Below are 18,251 nucleotides of genomic sequence, written 5' to 3'. Positions count from 1 at the left end.
TGGAAATCCACCTCTGGTGATGCAGCGACTTCGGCGTCCGGCAGGAGCTTCAGTATTGCAGACCGGTCAGTTGCTTCTTTGGTGCCTGCCAAGCAGGGGAATCACTCCTTGACCCCAAAGGGAGATTTCTTCCATCTTCTAGTCGAGATAGAAAGTCGAAGGTCCAGGATATATGTTTCAGAGGTTCGTCCAGGGTAATCTAAAGTCCTAGGGACTGGATTCCTATACTTATATTAAGTTTAGTGGATGGACTAACTCTAAGGCTTCACCTATGGGTGGGCCTGGGGTGGGGGTGGTTACACCCCTTCCCCTTTGTCCAGTTTTGCGCCAGAGCAGGGGCTGAGTTCCCCTGCAGCCGGTTTGAACTGGGCTATGCACCGGGACACCTTGTTTGCCCCAGGCAGTGTCTCAAAAGCATTCTATGAATGCACCCACCCTGCCCCAATACACATCTGTCTGTCTGGGGAGGTGGTTACACCTCCCTGTGACAGGAAACCTATTGTCCAGGCCTCCCCTGCCGGAGTTTCCCTCAGCAGCAGGAGGCCAGACCCGTGTCTGTGGCAGTGGCATCCATCTTGTGATGCCAGGGCTTTGTAAAGTTTTAACCGGGTTAAGCCAGTGTGAACATGTCTCTCCCTCTAGAAGGGTGGAATGCTACCCCTGCCGCCAGGACTGGCAAGGGGGTAGTATTCCAAAGCGTTTGACACCAAACACGACATGTTTTGATGCAGCCATCCCAAAGTTAGCATTTACTGTGAGGTTATAATGCACTTAAGAGTATATGGTATGGCTGTATCACAGAACAGCCATAAGGAAGTATTTCCGAATGCTGCAGAGGGGCTCAGCTCATGCTTCGGCACCCTCTCACATAAAACCAAGCACTCTGCCTTCAGGATTGCCAAGGCCTGCCATAGGAGTGGCTTATAGGTTTATATGTGTCTGTATAAGGTAGTGATTTAGGTAGCCTATACCACAGTAAGGGGTGCAAGCACACCCTTACCCAGGTTGCAGTAGCAGACCTGTGGTGTCATTTTGGAGTGCTTCCCAGGAGTGGCATAATACATGCTGCAGCCCCTGGTAGGCCTCTGAGGTGCCTATGCCCTAGGTACATAGTATACCATATACTAGGGGCTTATAAGGCACTCCAGAATCCAATTAGATATGTACCTAATCTACATGGAAACCATCGTAGAGAGGAAGCAGCTAGGCTGTGGTCCTTATTAGCAGGGCCACAGCCAGACTATGGTCGAAAAACAGTGAAACACCAGCAAAAAGTGGGGGTACCCATGTGAAACAGATCCTACTCTCCTACACAACCCCCCCAACGCAGAGACATTAAACTAACCTTGACCAGTTGATCTTCATGTTCTAAGTAGAAATACCTAGAGAGTCCATCTGCATTGGCATGGTTACTCCCAGGTCTATGTTCCACTGTAAAAGTCCATCCCCTGTAGGGAAATGGACCACCTAAGCAGTTTGGGATTTTCACCCTTCATTTGTTTTAGCCATAAGAGGGGCTTATGGTCTGTCTGAACAAGGAAGTGAGTACTAAACAAGTATGGTCTCAACATCTTCAGAGCCCAAACCACAGCAAAGGCCACCCTCTCAATGGCTGACCAACTAGGCCTTCTGCCTATGAAAGCTACTGGCTGATCCTGACCTTCATCATTCAATTGTGACAGTGAGGAACTTCGATTTTCGATCACAATCGTATCGACCCGACATCTTGTGCTCCGCCGCCATTTTGTGTTGCCCTCACTCAGGCAGCACGGCGAACGAAGTCTTTTCTGCTTTTCCTGCAGCATTGTGTCGAAATAAGCCTTCTGCCTCTATTTACAAAGCTGGTGTCAGGGACCGGCCGAGTACACTAATCCCCGTCTGGTTTTCCTAATCCCTGTCTCAACTATCTGTTGGTTCACACTATTCTCTTCTGACTTTATCTTATTGTCTGGCCTTCGCTGTCCCCTGCTCGTATTCTCTCGTTTCACAACTGTCCTCCAAAACACATAAACGTATCTCGCCACCTGCAAGTCGGTTACAGACCCGTTAATGAATTAACTTATGAGGAGGGGTGACAAACACAGTTGGAGGAGAGGCTTCTTCGAGTTACTCAATATCTTTGTTTTTCAACATTTCCTATTGGACAGGTTCTATTTTCGAACTTCTCTTATTGGTTCTTTATGTATGTTTTAGGTGTGTTCTTGGTTAATGTATATGTCACCTATGTACTATATAAGATTGTGCGCCACGGAGTAAAGTGGCAGTCTCCTGAGAACCTACCTTGTGTACATCTGGGATAACTGTGCTAGCTGCAGCTAATAAATCCGATCTTTTACGCCTGACAGAGTGTCCCGTGTCTCTGTTCGTTGAAGCAGGTGAACCCCGGAGATTAAGGCGTACCCTGCACCGCCAGGCCCATAAGGTTCTGGTTCTTCAACTGGCGCCCAACGTGGGGCGGTTTCAGTGGTAGTGGTTCTGCCTGAAGATCGTGAGGAACCCCGCAAGAAAATTCTGGAGGAATTGCGAACCACGTCAAGCGACCCCTGTATGTCGAAGTGGTCCAAAAGTCTTTTGCAGCGTGGTTACTCCTTCCTGACGGCTACTGACGACTGCTGCCCTGACTGCCGCCCTGCCTTGGCCCTTCCTTTGGTGATGTATGGTAAGGCGGGACGATAGACGGGCCTCTATTGGCGTAAGAAGACATCCTTAGTTAAGTATTTGGTGGGTCGCTCCCACAATTTTGGTTCTTTGATTTTGTTTTGTCCTTAGGTCCTTAGATTCGACTATTGCAATAGCCGAAGCCGAGGGGTAAGTGCATTTGTGCTTTGTAACTTGAGTTTACCCCCTTGAAGTTTGTAAACAGTCCGGTGAAATCACGTGATGCCTGGTCTGACTAAGTTTGGAAAACTTTGTTGCTTTGGTTGTAATAGGGATTCCCGGCTTGAGGACTCCTGTCCTATTCCTTCGGTTGGAACTCCCACGTATGAACTCTATTCTAAACATGGTGTTGGCCCCATTGCCTTTAACGAGGCATGGACCCGATACACGAAGAATGATGGTGTTTTAAAATGGCCAGAATATGGTAGTTTAGAGCCTGATGTGCTAGATAATTTGGAAGCGATTTTATTTAAAAGAAAAGCCCGGCCGGCAATGTTTGACTCTTTCCGCCTTTGGCGTAAGGAAGCCAAACAGAGAGAAATTAAGCAAGCAAAACGAGATAGGAAAGCACAGGGTATGACGATTATACAGGCTGCCAGCAATTTAAAGATGACGAAATTAATAATGCAAAGGAAATTTCAGTGAGACAGCATCGTATGGCGATAGATACATGCTATCCGGTGTTGCCTGTTTCCCCTCCCGATAAAAGGAAAGACTTAGAAGAAGATCCCCTGATGTCTCACTTATTGAGATTGCCTCTGCCCTATGCACAAGGTGCTAATGCACCCCCGTTGTTACAGCCTGTTCAGCCGCCAGCAGTACCTCCGCCTGCTCCGGCTCTTCCGCATTTGCCCCTTCCAGTATTACCGCCTCAACCAGCCTTGCCTTCGACTTCTTTGCTCTCATCTCCTGAACTTCGATCTCCTTTGCCTTCTGCTCCTCCTGCAATTACTGGTTCTCCTTCTGTTAGTTCGCCTAATACCTTGTCCCCTATTCTTACGTCCAATTCTCCGTCTGTGCGTATGCGACTCACAGACACTGTCACTGGTATTCTATCTCCTTTCTTTGAAGCTTTAAATGTGTCTCCGGCTTTTGCTCGAAGACAATCTCGTAGTCAGTTCCCAGCTTCTGAAAAACGAGAAAAGTTGGACTCTCTCGCACGCAAATGGATCGAGAGGGGTCCCCAGTATAGTGTGCCCGATATTATGTCTACCTTCTCACAATGGAATGCGCCTACGCAGAGATATGTTTTCAATGTAATGTGTGATACTCTGGTTAAAGAATGGGAGGATATGAATTTGAGTTCGGTTCCACAGGGTCTGTTAGATGTTCAGGCTGACTTCGATAAAGGACTTATTGTGGGTTCTAAGGTTGAGAACGCTATAAGGACACTTATTACCTTTAGATCCTTATTGTCCTCTCAGACTTTCCTTGATTCCGATCCTTCAGTGAGGTTGACACTGAAAAATTATCCTATGAGAGAGGTTCCTCCGGTGTGGAAAGAAGCGGTTGCAGCTCAAGGTAATAATCCAGCTGTTCCTGCTCACTTTCAGCGTAAATGGGTACATGTCCCCTGGAAGAGATATGAAGTTTTAGCACTTAAACAGTCTCTACCGGATCCTCGTAAAAACCCTGCGGGTTATTATAAAGAATTGTCACAGACTGTTGATGCTTGCATCATGAATCTAGCTGATATCGATATGTTGATGGGAAATGTAGTCCCACAAGCATTATGGACTAAGATTCGTAAAGAGGATCATGTTCAAGACTTGGGTGGTGATTGGGCTGCTATAATTGCCGCAGATACAGCTCAAGTGGGTGGTGCGAAGCCTGATGCTTTGATCTCGGAACTCCCTGGTAGGATTATTACATTAATGAAAACGATGATTCCTGCCTTGAGAGTTAGCTGGGATAAACTAGCGGCATGCAAACAAAAGAAAGATGAAAGTGTCTCCGATTTCTTCACTCGTTTTGAGGAGACATTTATCGATCATAGTGGTCAAGATATGGCTACAGAGGGTGGACAGCGATTATTTGTAGACAAGTTTGTATTTAATTTGCTTCCCGAGCTGTCACACAAATTGAAAGATTCTGAAAGTTCATGGGCTGTTTCTTCTTCTGCCCAGATATTGGCTACTGCACAATATTATGAAAATAGAGATAAAGAAGAAAAAGAAAAGCAAGAGAAAAAGACGAAAGAATTAAAAACGAAGGTTCTCTTGCAACAAGCTTATCCTCCTCGTTATGCTCAGCCTCAGTTTCAACAGCCTCCGCAGTTTCAGAGGGTATATCAAAAGCCTGAGCCATATATTCCGCGACCTTTGTTAGGACCTAATCAATGTGCCTATTGTAGAGAGGAAGGTCATTTTAAGAATAGTTGTCTGGTTTTATTGCAGCGCAATGGAGCACTATCTGCTCCACGAGGTCGTGGTGGCCTCCAGTCAGCAAACAGAGGTAGAGGCCGAGGTGTGTTGACCCATGAACAGCGTTCCCTTCCTCCTCCTAATTCCGCGAACTACTTTGATCAACAAAACGCTCAGTCTACACAGTACTACAATGAAGACCATTATATTGAAGGCGAGAATGAAAGTCTTCATGCCAACTAGGACAGCCATGGACAAAGTAAGGGAGTTGTGTCGATTCCAGTAGATCAGAATGGACCCTATGTTAACGTCACTACAATGGGTGTTTCAGAGCCATTTCTTTTAGATACTGGTGCAATGAGAAGTTCTATCATTCATTCTAAACTCCCTGGGGCACCTTTGTCTGGCTTAACGAATGTATCTGTAGGATTTTCTGGCGCCCCCGTTCGTAATCCGGTTTCTTGCCCTGTGCCTGTTTCAATTGGCCCTTATGATTTGGAAGCTCCTCTTCATTTGACGAATGGTTGCGGTGAGAATCTGTTGGGCTTGGATTTATTGAAAAGAATGCACGCTACGATATATTGTTCTCCTTCTGGTGTACATCTTACTTTAGGACAGAAACTGATTTCTCGAATGTATTTGTCTAAAGACCAATTTCCACCTGAATTGCTCTCTCTTCCTGCAACACTTTGGGCCACGGGTCCGAACGATGTTGGTTGTCTAGAGATCCCACCTTATGTTGTTACTCTCAAGCCTAATGCTGAATTGCCACGTATTCCACAATATAGAATTTCCACTGAAGGTGAAAAAGCGCTTTTGGAAATCATTCATGATTTGATTCAAAAGGGTGTGGTTGAGGAAACAAGAGGAAACATATGCAATAGTCCTATTCTTCCTGTTCTTAAACGCACTGATCCTTCTCAACCTCCTGTTTATCGTTTTGTAATTGATCTTCGGGAGGTAAACAAAATTGTTGTACCACAATTTCCGGTGGTCCCAGAAATCACTGCTCTGTTGACAATGATACCTTCCACAGCGACTTGGTTTTCTGTTATCGATCTGAAGAATGCTTTCTTTAGTATTCCCATTGCCGAAGAGAGTAGGGATATTTTTGGTTTCTCTCTTGGAGGCCGAAGCTTCCGGTTCAAGCGCGCACCACAAGGCTATTGTGAGAGTCCCTCTATTTACAGTCAAGCTTTAAAATGTCATCTTGATGCTTTTTATTTGCCGTCCGGTGCTACTCTTATCCAGTACATGGACGACTTGTTAATCGCTGCTGATTCAGAGGATATTTGCAAGAATGTGACTGTTGCATTGTTACGTCACTTGTTCGATCTGAATCATAAGGTTTCACCTTCCAAATTACAATATGTTCGTCGAGAGGTTACCTATTTGGGTCATCTCTTGTCAAAGGAGGGAAGGCGATTAACCCCAGAACGTATTCAAGCAATTGCGCAAATGTCTGTGGCATCCACACAAAGAGAGGTACGTGCCTTTCTGGGCATTACCTCTTATTGTAGGCAGTGGATTCCGAACTTTTCTTTGTTGGCTAAACCTATGCTAGCACTCACTTTGAAAGATACACCTCAGCCCCTTCCGTGGACTGACGAATGTCAGAAGAGTTTTACTGACTTACGTGCTGCTCTGTGCTCTGCTCCTGTATTGGGTACTCCCGACTACAGTAAGCCTTTCACGCTCTATGTCCATGAGAGAGAGGGTTGTGCATTGTCAGTTTTAACACAGCGGTTTGGAGACAAACAGTGACCATGTGTCTATTTTTCAGCTACGTTAGATCCAGTAGCTAAAGCATTGCCTAGTTTTCTTAAAGCAACAGCAGCAATTTCTATTCGACAGTTGGCTGGAGTGGTGATAGATAACACTATTATTGTTATGGTGCCACATGCAGTGGATACCTTGCTAAACAGGACGAAAACGCAACATCTTACGAGTGCTCGTTTGTCTGGATATGAGCTGACGCTCTTGGCTAGTCACGTGCACATCAAACGATGTAACACTTTAAATTCAGCTACTTTGTTGCCTCTTCCAGAAGAGAAAGGTGTTCGAGAACAACATGATTGTTTCCTGCGTACTGAGGAAGAGACAAAAGGAAGAATTGACTTGAAAGATACGCCGCTAGAAAATCCGGATGGAATTCTATGGGTGGATGGTTCTTGTTTCAAGCTTTCTAGTGGAGAGACAACTTCAGCTTACGCTGTTACTACTTTGCATACAGTCGTGGAAACAGCACGTATTAGACACAATTCAGCTCAAGCAGCAGAACTGATAGCTTTGACGAGAGCGTGTGTGTTGTCGAATGGAAAGAGAGTGAACGTGTAAACTGACAGTCAGTACGCATTTGGTGTGGCGTTCAATTTTGGGCATCTGTGGAAAGAAAGGGGATTCCTTACTTCGCATGGCACTAAGATACAGCATGGTCAGTTGGTGACTGACCTTCTTAAGTCACTTGCTTTACCTGCTCAGATAGTGATTGTGAAGTGTAGTGCACACAAGAAGATTACAGATGATGTTGGTCGAGGGAATGCATTTGCAGATGAGGTAGCGAAAAAGACAGCGAGAGATGCTACAAGTCGAATGTATGTTGCGGGTCCTGCAAATTGGGTTAGAGAGATGAGGATACAGTAGAAAGTGTAAAATCGATTCAGGAAGAGGCTACAGAGAAAGAATTGAGGAAGTGGAAAGAAAGTACAGGAATGTTAGATGAGATGGGATGTTGGGTGGAATTGTCAGAACACCAACGTTGGCTGTTACCAGACGCTTAAGTACTACCAGTAGTTACTATGGCGCATGGTCCAGCCCACTTAAGTGCGAAAGGTATATGCAAGCTTCTGGCTCCAGTCTGGCAAAATGAAGGAATCCCAAAGTGTGCAGACAATGTAGTGAAACATTGTATTGTTTGTCTGATGTACAATCCAGGAAAGGGAACCCCAACTCCAGCAGGTCACTTTGCTCCTCCGACATATCCATTTGAAGTGTTGCAAATCGATTACATCCATATGGAAAGATGCAATAACCATAAATATGTTCTAGTGGTGGTATGCGCCTTTTCTAGATGGATAGAAGCATACCCTCTAAAAGACAACACAGCTTTATCCACTGCCAAAGTACTACTAAAAGAATGTTTCCCCAAGTTTGGTTTGCCGCGCATTGTCTGGAGTGATAATGGAAGTGAATTTGTGGGCCAAGTCATGCAAAAAGTTTGTGCAGGTCTTGGTATCAAGCAAAAGTTCCATGCGGCAAACCATCCACAGTCAGCGGGTTTAGTAGAATGTTACAATGGTACACTTAAGCTTAAACTCGCAAAGGTGCAAGCTAGTACAGGACTTAATTGGCCCAATGCTTTACCATTGGCTCTTCTATCCACCAGAACAGCAGTACACTCTCGTTTGGGACTTAGCCCTTATGAAGTAGTTTTTGGGCGCCCAGCTAATATATGGGGAGAAATATTCAGACTTACCATATCCAATGTTAATTGATTACTTGCACGACCTTACGACTAAATTGCGTGTTCTGCATCAACAGGTTCAGAGCGCTCTGCCAGAGGCCTCCACAGACTCAGGTCATTCCATCCAGCCAGGTGACTGGGTCTGTGTGAAGAATTTCCAAAAGACGAACAATTTGGAGCCTCGGTGGAGAGAACCTCGGCAGGTTCTTCTAACTACGAGAACAGCAGTGAAAGTCGAAGGAAAGAAAAACTGGATTCACGGCGTGCATTGCAAGAAAGTGCCTTTGCCTATACCCTTCGATCAGTGGGTCCGTAAGGGTATAGGTGACTCTGAAAGCGAGAAGGTTCCACGATTTGTACCTTTTAGTGATGCACGCCTGAATGGAACATTGTCGGAGAAAGCAAGCTTTACCAACACATCTTCGCTTAGATACTACACATCCACGAACATTGTTTCAGGATCAGACTGTCCCCAACCGAACTCATTACAACGCGAGATCAAGACTGAAAGAGAAAACAAATTCTTTCTCTCCTATGTAGTTTTCTATCCCGGTTGCAGGGTCACGGTAGGAGTCTTGGTGGTGACCTGAGTAGTGGCAATAGGCCTGCAGGACTTGCAGTGTCATAGGACGGCAGACAATCGTGACCAAGTGATTGAGGAAGATTGCCGTGAGCATCCACTTAGAAGATGGAGACTACATTAGGAAAAAGAGAGAAAAAGAATCAAATGAGAAAAGAATCCTGCAAACCAATGTATAGTTGTTGTGGTATTACTTTATGTGTTATTATATCATTGTGTATTTTATTGGCGTGTATAGGTTGGATTGTTTATGCTCTGCAGCAAAAAGTTGTTCCTCCTTCTATTTCTTTGTCTTCTACTATCTCTCCATATCTATTTCATACACTTCCTCAACATGAACTCATCAGAAGAACCGAATATTACAATAACTCATTTGTCCAGTTATTACATCAACACCAATTAGTGATTAATACAACAGACTGTTGGGTGTGTGGACTTATGCCACATACCATGGAAAAAGGGATGCTGTATTTAGTTCTTCCTTCTCCTATGAAGGTTCCGCTTGGGCTTATTTTGTTATTTTCTCCAACGCCTATCAAACCAAATTCAAACGACCCGTTAGTTCATGCATTGGTGGTCCAGATTTTAGTCACAGCTCATTGATAAAGGGAATGGTAGCTATGGCTAAAATCATGGAAAATAGTAGGATTTCTGTTGATGAAAGAAAAGCGTATACTAACTGGAATGTCACCCATTATGTCACTAGCCTAAGTGATAAGGTTAAACAGGGAAAATCTCCACTGATTTGGACTATACCACATCAGGGCAATTTTTGTCTGCAAATAAATGGTCAGTCTGCTGACACCGTACAAAGAAATATCTGTTCCCACACATACATCTACTCCTCTCAGAATTCGCCGCCTCTAGTACCCTCTCAGGGCACATATTTTATCTGCCACGATAGGGCTTACACGTGGTTACCGACTGGTTTTTCTGGTACCTGTTATATAGCTTTCCTTCTTCCTCTTACATACACCGCTTCTTCCAATCATCATCGAAACAGATACGGTAGAGGAATTATTGATTCCAAAGACACAGCAGGACAAGAGGGAGGAGATTTCCTCAAAGGATTTCTTCCTTTTTGGGGTCCTATGGCCAACAGCAGAAATATAAGACAACTGGTTCGTGTTGTCGAGACCACCATAGACATCACTGTAGGAGACTTAAGTAATATCACGGCAGAACTACAGGCAGATCGTCTTATGACATTACAGAACCGAGTTGCCTTAGACATTGTTCTTGCGGACCGTGGTGGAGTGTGTAAATTGATCGGATCGAGTTGCTGTATTTTCATACCTGATGACGCTCCGACAGTATACCAAGCCATCTCTAAGTTACATGTAATCTCTGAGTCGATTCACCAGGATGAAGGAGGTTGGTCATTATTGGAATGGTTTTGGGGACTACTGTCCAAATGGGGTTGGAAGGTATTGACATTCCTTGGAATAGTTTTAGCCATCATTTTCTCTTGTTGCCTTTGTATGCACTGTGGCCCCGCCATCTGCGACCTTTGTGCTACTGTATGCATCCCTAAACCCAAGTCACAAAGAACAGAAAATATCAAAATGATGTTACAGCAACAGCTCGATAACCTCATGGCCATCTACATTGACTCAGATTGACGTGAGTCTATGTATCTTGCCTGAGTTCTGGCAAAAGGAGGGTCTGAGGAACTTCGATTTTCGATCACGATCGTATCGACCCGCCATCTTGTGCTCCGCCACCATTTTGTGTTGCCCTCACTCAGGCAGCACGGCGAACGAAGTCTTTTCTGCTTTTCCTGCAGCATCGTGTCGAAATAAGCCTTCTGCCTCTATTTACAAAGCTGGTGTCAGGGACCGGCCGAGTACACTAATCCCCGTCTGGTTTTCCTAATCCCTGTCTCAACTATCTGTTGGTTCACACTATTGTCTTATGACTTTATCTTATCGTCTGGCCTTCGCTGTCCCCTGCTCATATTCTCTCGTTTCACAACTGTCCTCCAAAACACATAAACGTATCTCGCCACCTGCAAGTCGGTTACAGACCCGTTAATGAATTAACTTATGAGGAGGGGTGACAAACACAGTTGAAGGAGAGGCTTCTTCGAGTTACTCGATATCTTTGTTTTTCAACCTTTCCTATTGGACAGGTTCTATTTTCGAACTTCTCTTATTGGTTCTTTATGTATGTTTTAGGTGTGTTCTTGGTTAATGTATATGTCACCTATGTACTATATAAGATTGTGCGCCACGGAGTAAAGTGGCAGTCTCCTGAGAACCTACCTTGTGTACTTCTGGGATAACTGTGCTAGCTGCAGCTAATAAATCCGATCTTTTACGCCTGACAGAGTGTCCCGTGTCTCTGTTCGTTAAAGCAGGTGAACCCCGGAGATTAAGGCGTACCCTGCGCCGCCAGGCCCATAAGGTTCTGGTTCTTCAACAGTACAGCCCCAACCCCCAATTCAGATGCATCAGTTTGAACAATGAACTTTTTGGAGTAGTCAGGACTCTGTAGAATGGGAGCAGTACACATGGCCTGGTTCAGGTCATCAAATGCCTTTTGACAGCTAGCTGTCCACTGAACCTTTTTGGGCATTTTCTTAGAAGTTAAGTCATTCGAGGGTGTCACTATTGATCCACACCCTTTGACAAATCTCCTATAGAACCCAGTCAGGCCTAAGAAGGCTCTCACCTGAGTCTGGGTAGTTGGAGCAGTCCATTCCATTATGGTCTGGATCTTGCTCTGCGATGGTTGAACCTGGCCTCCACCTACAAGGTGGCCCAGGTACACAACCTGACTCTGCCCTATCTGGCACTTAGTAACCTTGATAGTTAGGCCTGCTTTTTGCAGGGCCTCCAAAACATTCCTTAGGTGGACCAGGTGATCCTCCCAGGTGGAGCTAAAGACAGCAATATCATCTAGATATGCTGCACTAAAGGCTTCCAGACCTGTGAGAACTGTATTCACCAACCTTTGGAAAGTGGCAGGTGCATTATTCAAACCAAAGGGCATTACCACAAATTGATAGTGTCCACTAGCGGTAGAAAATGCTGTTTTTTGCTTTGCATCATCAGCTAGTCTGATCTGCCAGTAGCCAGCTGTCAAGTCAAATGTGCTAAGGTACTTGGCTGATGCCAAAGTATCTATAAGCTCATCTGCCCTTGGTATTGGATCGGCATCAGTCCTAGTGACTGCATTGAGACCTCTGTAGTCCACACAAAACCTCATCTCTCTTTTTCCACCACTGTTGTGAGGTTTTGGCACAAGGACCACTGGACTAGCCCAAGGGCTATCCGAGGGCTCAATCACACCCAGATCCAACATTGTCTAGACTTCTGTCCTGATACAGTCCCTGACATGGTCAGGTTGCCTATAAATCTTATTTTTAATAGGCAGACTATCCCCAGTGTCCACTTCATGAGTGCACCAGGTAGTCTGACTTGGAGTCAGTGAAAACATGTGTCTGAACTGATTGAGAACCTGTCTGCAATCAGTTTTCTGCTGGGCAGTGAGGCTGCCTGCCAAGGCTACACCATCAACTGACCCATCATCAGGGTTCTGTGAGAGAAGGTCAGGGAGTGGGTCACTCTCTTCCTCCTGTACCTCATCAGTTGCCATGAGCAAGCCCATGTCAGCCCTGTCCACATATGGCTTCAGCCTGTTGACATGGAGAACCCTATGGGGACTCCTAGGGGTTCCAATGTCTACCAAGTAGGTAACCTCTCATTTCTGTTCAACAATAGTGTGGGTTCCAATCCACTTGTCCTGGAGAGCTGCTGGGGCCACAGGCTCCAACCCCCACACTTTCTGTCCTGGCTGATAAACAGTCAGTACAGCCTTTTGGTCATGCCAGGCTTTTTGCAGTTCCTGGCTAGCCTCAAGGTTGTTGTTTGCCTTTTTCATATACTCAGCCATCCGGGAGCGGAGACCAAGTACATAGTCCACTATGTCTTGCTTTGGGGGCTTGAGAGGTAACTCCCATCCTTCCTTCACCAAACACAATGGACCCCTGACAGGGTGACCAAACAGAAGTTCAAAAGAGCTGTAGCCAACCCCCTTCTGAGGCACCTCCCTGTATGCAAATAAAAGGCAGGGCAAGAGAAGGTCCCATTTTCACCTAAGCTTCTCTGGGAGTCCTTTGATCATACCCTTTAAGGTTTTGTTGAACCTTTCAACTAAACCACTGCATGGTGGGTGATAGGGTGTGGTGAATTTGTAATTCACTCCACACTCCTTCCACATTTAAAGTAATTTGACATAAAGCGATGCCTCTGTCAGATACTACCTCCTTAGGAAAGCCTACTCTTGAGAACACACTCAAGAGAACTCTTGCCACTACAGGTTCTGTAGTGGTCCTTAGGGGAATTGCCTCTGGATATCTGGTGGCATGATCCACCACCACCAGTATAAATCTGTGCTCAGATGCTGTTTGAGGATCCATGGGACCAACAATGTCAATCCCAACCCTCTCCGAGGGAACCCCCACCACAGGTAGTGGTATCAGGTGGGCCTTTGTAGTGCCACCTGCTTTGCCACTGGCTTGGCAGGTTACACAGGAGCGACAAAACTCCTTTGTGTCTTCAGACATGTGTGGCCAGTGAAAGTGAGGAACAATTCTGTCTCAAGTCTTGTTCTGGCCTAAGTGTCCTGCTAGGGGAATATCATGGGCTAGTGTCAATAGGAAACCCCTAAACTTCAGAGGTATAGCCAACCTTCTGGATGCACCAGGCTTGGGGTCTCTACTCTCTGAGTATAGGAGTCCATCATCCCAATAAACTTTATGGGTGCCACTAGCATTCCCAGCAGCCTCATCAGCAGCTTGCTGTCTGAGGGTTTCAAGAGAGGGGCAGGTTTTCTGCTCCTGGCTCAGATCAGACCTGGAAGGGCCCCCTGTCCCCAAGAACTCAACCTGGTCAGGTTCAAGCTCCTCTGGGACAGTTCCTTCTGCAGGCTCTAGATCATCTTCCTGAGGAGATTGATCAGTTTCCTGAGACAGGTGGGAAGGCTCTGCCTTAACCCTACTGCTTCTCCTCTTGAGAGGAACCTGGTCCATTATTCCAGAATCCAGGGCCTGTCCAGCTTTTGACATTTTAGCCTGTGACCTAGTCACAGCAAAGACATGTGCAGGGATCCCTAACATTTCTGCATGTGTCCTAAGCTCCACTTCAGCCCACGCTGCAGTTTCCAGATCATTGCCAAGCAAGCACTGTAGTGGTAGGTCCGCACTTACCACAACCTTCTTAAGGCCAGTTACCCCTCCCCAGGAGAAGTTAACAACTGCCAGAGAATGGTCTGTTCTGACGTTGCTAGCATTGGTCACTTGGTACATTTCGCCAAGTATAATCTGCCCAGGATCCACAAGATCTTTTGTCACCATTGTGACACTTGCTCCTGTGTCTCTGAATGCCCAAGCTTCTACTCCATTAATTAAAGGCTGATGTTCGTATTGGCCCAGATTACTGGGGCTCACAATGGGGGACATATCCATGCCCCCATCACTGACAAGCACGGCCTGAGTTGGTACTCTGACTAGGCCAGAGTCCATCTCAGAAACCAGGGTCAACCCTACTACACCCTTATTCTGTGTATTCCCACCACCAATTGTAACTGTACTAGGGGGAACAGGTGCCTTAGGGGCATTGGTGGTGGCTGGAGTATTTTCTTTGGCCTTGGTGCAGTCACTAGTCTAGTGAGTTTTCTGCTTACAGATTTTGCACCAGGGCTCCTTTTGGCCTTTTCCCTTTCCTGACTGGGAATCCCCCCTGAAGAAGATTTTTGGGGCCCTTGTGAAGACTTCTGGGCAGTGGAGAAGCACCCTGTCGGCTCCCACGCTGGCAGTGCAGGAGGCAGGACGGGCAAGGAGCTGGCAGGGACAGCAGGGGTGAGCTACCTGAGAAGAGGCAAGTTGCGGGGTACGGGTAGCCCAAAAAAGAAAACAAAACAGAAAAGCTACACAGCTCATCACAACTCAGCAGGAGAGCCCCTACTACAATATTCACTGCTGCTGGCTAACTTAGACCTAAAGTCTAACTTTACTACTAGTAAAGCTAGACATTAGGTCTAAACTTAGGGCCTGATTCATAAAGGTAAACTTAGACCTGAAGTCTAAGGGCCCTGCTGGAGCGGGTTTTATTTAGAAAATCATATACCCCCTCCATTTTTGCATGTTTATATTAAAAAGAATAATTAACTAATAGTAATTATACTAATGGTTTGCCGTGAAATATTAATCAACCTTACTAATGTGAGAGAATATACGTGGGAATTGCTATTGCATGGCCAATTAATAAGTAAACTAATTCATGTACGCATATTGATGATAGATTATTAGAATATCACATGTTATATGTCGCTTAAGTGATGTATTTGTGGTTTATGCTTATAAATGTAAGAATAACCTGCATTGAAGTGTTGCTATTTGCTAGATAAATACAAACACATATGGGTATTAGTAGTGGGATAACATTTTAATAGTCATTTCCATGTATTAATTACATTTTGTGTTTCTTTTGCTTAAGTTGTCGATTTGGGCCTTCTAAAAGATGGCTGCCTAACTAATCCAAGACCCGATAGCACACTATGAGACTCAGTGCGAGGTGCGCCTGCGCAAGCATCAGTGGTGATGGACTTTATTTGACCTGTGCCAAACTGTGCCCACCAAGGCCATCCCGGGCAGAAGTCCAGCTTCCCTGAATAAAGAACATGCTACAAAACCCGGCACCGGAAATAAGAATTACATCTAATAGAAACATCGGATGGATGAGAACGATCTGAAGCCAAAATTCACGAACCAATCAAGAACTTTAAAACTCATCAATTGATACTTTTAGAATGTAATTTCCCTATAAAACCCCCTAGAATAGAGAGGTAAAAAGGCTCCCTTTTGATTTCCTGATGAGATGCTGACGGAGAGGACGGTGACACTGCAGGACAGCTGTTTCCCTGAGACTCTGACAGACTAAAGATTTTGATTGACAAAACGACTGATTTGGACTTAGAAGACGCTATTTAGTCAGAATAGGTAAATATATTGGTCAATCGTCTGATTAATTATGATTCTTTGAATAATATTAGATAAAATAATTAATGATTTATTTCAGAAACTGTGTTGGGTCGTTTATTATGAAATGTATTTAATGTAAAGAATATATAGTATTGAAGTCACAACCCTGCAGCTAGCAGATCCATGGCCTATCCATGGGAGAGGTATTGAGAGATAAAGGTGTAGGTCTTAATGGATAAAGAAGGATAAGAAAGTCTAAATGTTCATTAGGGACCAGTGAGTACTTCTCTCATTACAGCGAACAGGACAATCTCCTCCTAGGGAAACAGATCAATAGGGAATTAATGTTGGTGTCTATGATCTGTGAGGGAGTTTGTGTTCCGCGCTGCATCAGTTTTTCTTGGTAGCAGAAGTATGGTTTGTTACTGTCTTTGGGTTGATGTATATTGCTTGTAAATAGCTTATCGATTACTGATTGATATTGGTTTATGTACTAACACTCTATGTTGAGTCGCGTCGAGTTATATGTCGTTTGCACGGCTTCTGGGATGTAGGAAGTCGGAAGTCTGTAACAGTTCCGTAGTAGAACAGAGGTAAGCGCTGTTTTTGGGAAAGGCGGAATTGTGGTTATCCTGTAGGTACACAGGGAAAACGTGTAACGATTGAAGTTGCACGACGCTTTATATTTCTCTATTTAGTACCTCCTATTGAACATCTTAGTTCTTCCTCTGTTTCTGTGTTTTACACGCATTACCCAGCATAAATAGTTAACCTTATATGCTGTATTTTCTGTAACAGTATATTTTATCTCTCGCTCGGCTGTCACCATATAAACATCCTTTCCCAGTTCAATAACCAATTCTAATATGGCCTCCCACACACTGGTTTATGTTGAGAAGAGCATACAAGCCGTCTTTGTCCTCTCATTATTTCTTTACTCCAAGTAGTAGTTTTCATTGAACATCTTAAGTCCTTTCTCTATGTTTGTACTATACTCGCATTGCCCTCGTGGTAGTCCTTATAAGGAAGACGCTCAGGCCATTCCCGTTTACCGTCGGGATGCGGATGCCGCCGATTCCTTACTTCGAACATTGCTTTGTTTTTAGGTAAGTGAACCTTTGGCCTTAGCATTAGTTTAGCCTTCCTCTGTAGTTTAGCTTTGGCAACTCGAGTTAGTCGCCCGTCTTTATAGCTGTAACTTTGTTGTTCCCCTAGAAATAATATTGCCATGCCATACTACTGAGGCCCCGGAAGAACAACACATAAGGACTTTTTCTTTTTGGAATCACACGGACGTTAGCTTCTATAGACGTATATCTGGCCACATGTAAGTCATCAGTCCACTCTGTGATCCATATTACACTATACCTAGTGTGACACTGGTCTATCGTGCACTTTTAGCTTTGGCAATTCGTCATCTTAGTCTCCTCAGTTTATAGATGCAATTTTGTTTTTCTAGAAATAATATTGTCGTTCTTCCGATGGATATTTGCGGATAACTTTTTCATAAGGACTCTGTATTCGGAATCTCATGGACGCCATTCCCAATGATGGATATTGGGTCCTTGTAAGGTAACCTGGGGTATTAATCTGGGTTTTTGTTGTTTTAGACCATAGAATTGTGGAAATATGGATTTTTATGATCAGTTATGTCCCCTATCTTGGACCCCAACGGTTTCATGTATAAATCACAAGTACATGTATGTTCCCTCCAGTTCCAGTTATGAAGACGCAAACACATGTGCGTCCACCGTCAACATGTCCTCTTTCAGATCCGCCATGAATGGGCCGGATATTCTATTCCTAAGTATGAAAGGCCAACGGCTTTATATGGTTCATTTATCCCATTTTACAGTCCAGGCGAGTAGGCCCTGATTCTGCCATCAAGCCTTTTCCTGCCTTCTGCCTCTGAAAGCTCCAGTCTGAGCTCGCATCTGTATCCATGAACTTTGTCCTACTCCCTGCGCGGCTAACGGTGCCTGACTCGGCCTGTCTGCTTGCCAAAAACTGTATTTCACCTTCGAGATTATCTGCTCCGCTCCCCATCCAATGCATTCCTGTCTAGTAGTTTAAGTAAACATTCTTCCAGCTACCGAGCAAAGGGCCCGGCTTCTCTGTCTTTATGCAAGTAATTCATAGCCCTGTTACTATGGAAGATTTCTGCCCTTGCATCTCATGTAGACACTTAGACGCTTGTACACG

Source organism: Triturus cristatus, chromosome 8 (assembly GCF_964204655.1).
Source record: "Triturus cristatus chromosome 8, aTriCri1.1, whole genome shotgun sequence".
Taxonomy (NCBI): domain Eukaryota; kingdom Metazoa; phylum Chordata; class Amphibia; order Caudata; family Salamandridae; genus Triturus; species Triturus cristatus.
This window is presented reverse-complemented; position numbering follows the sequence as displayed.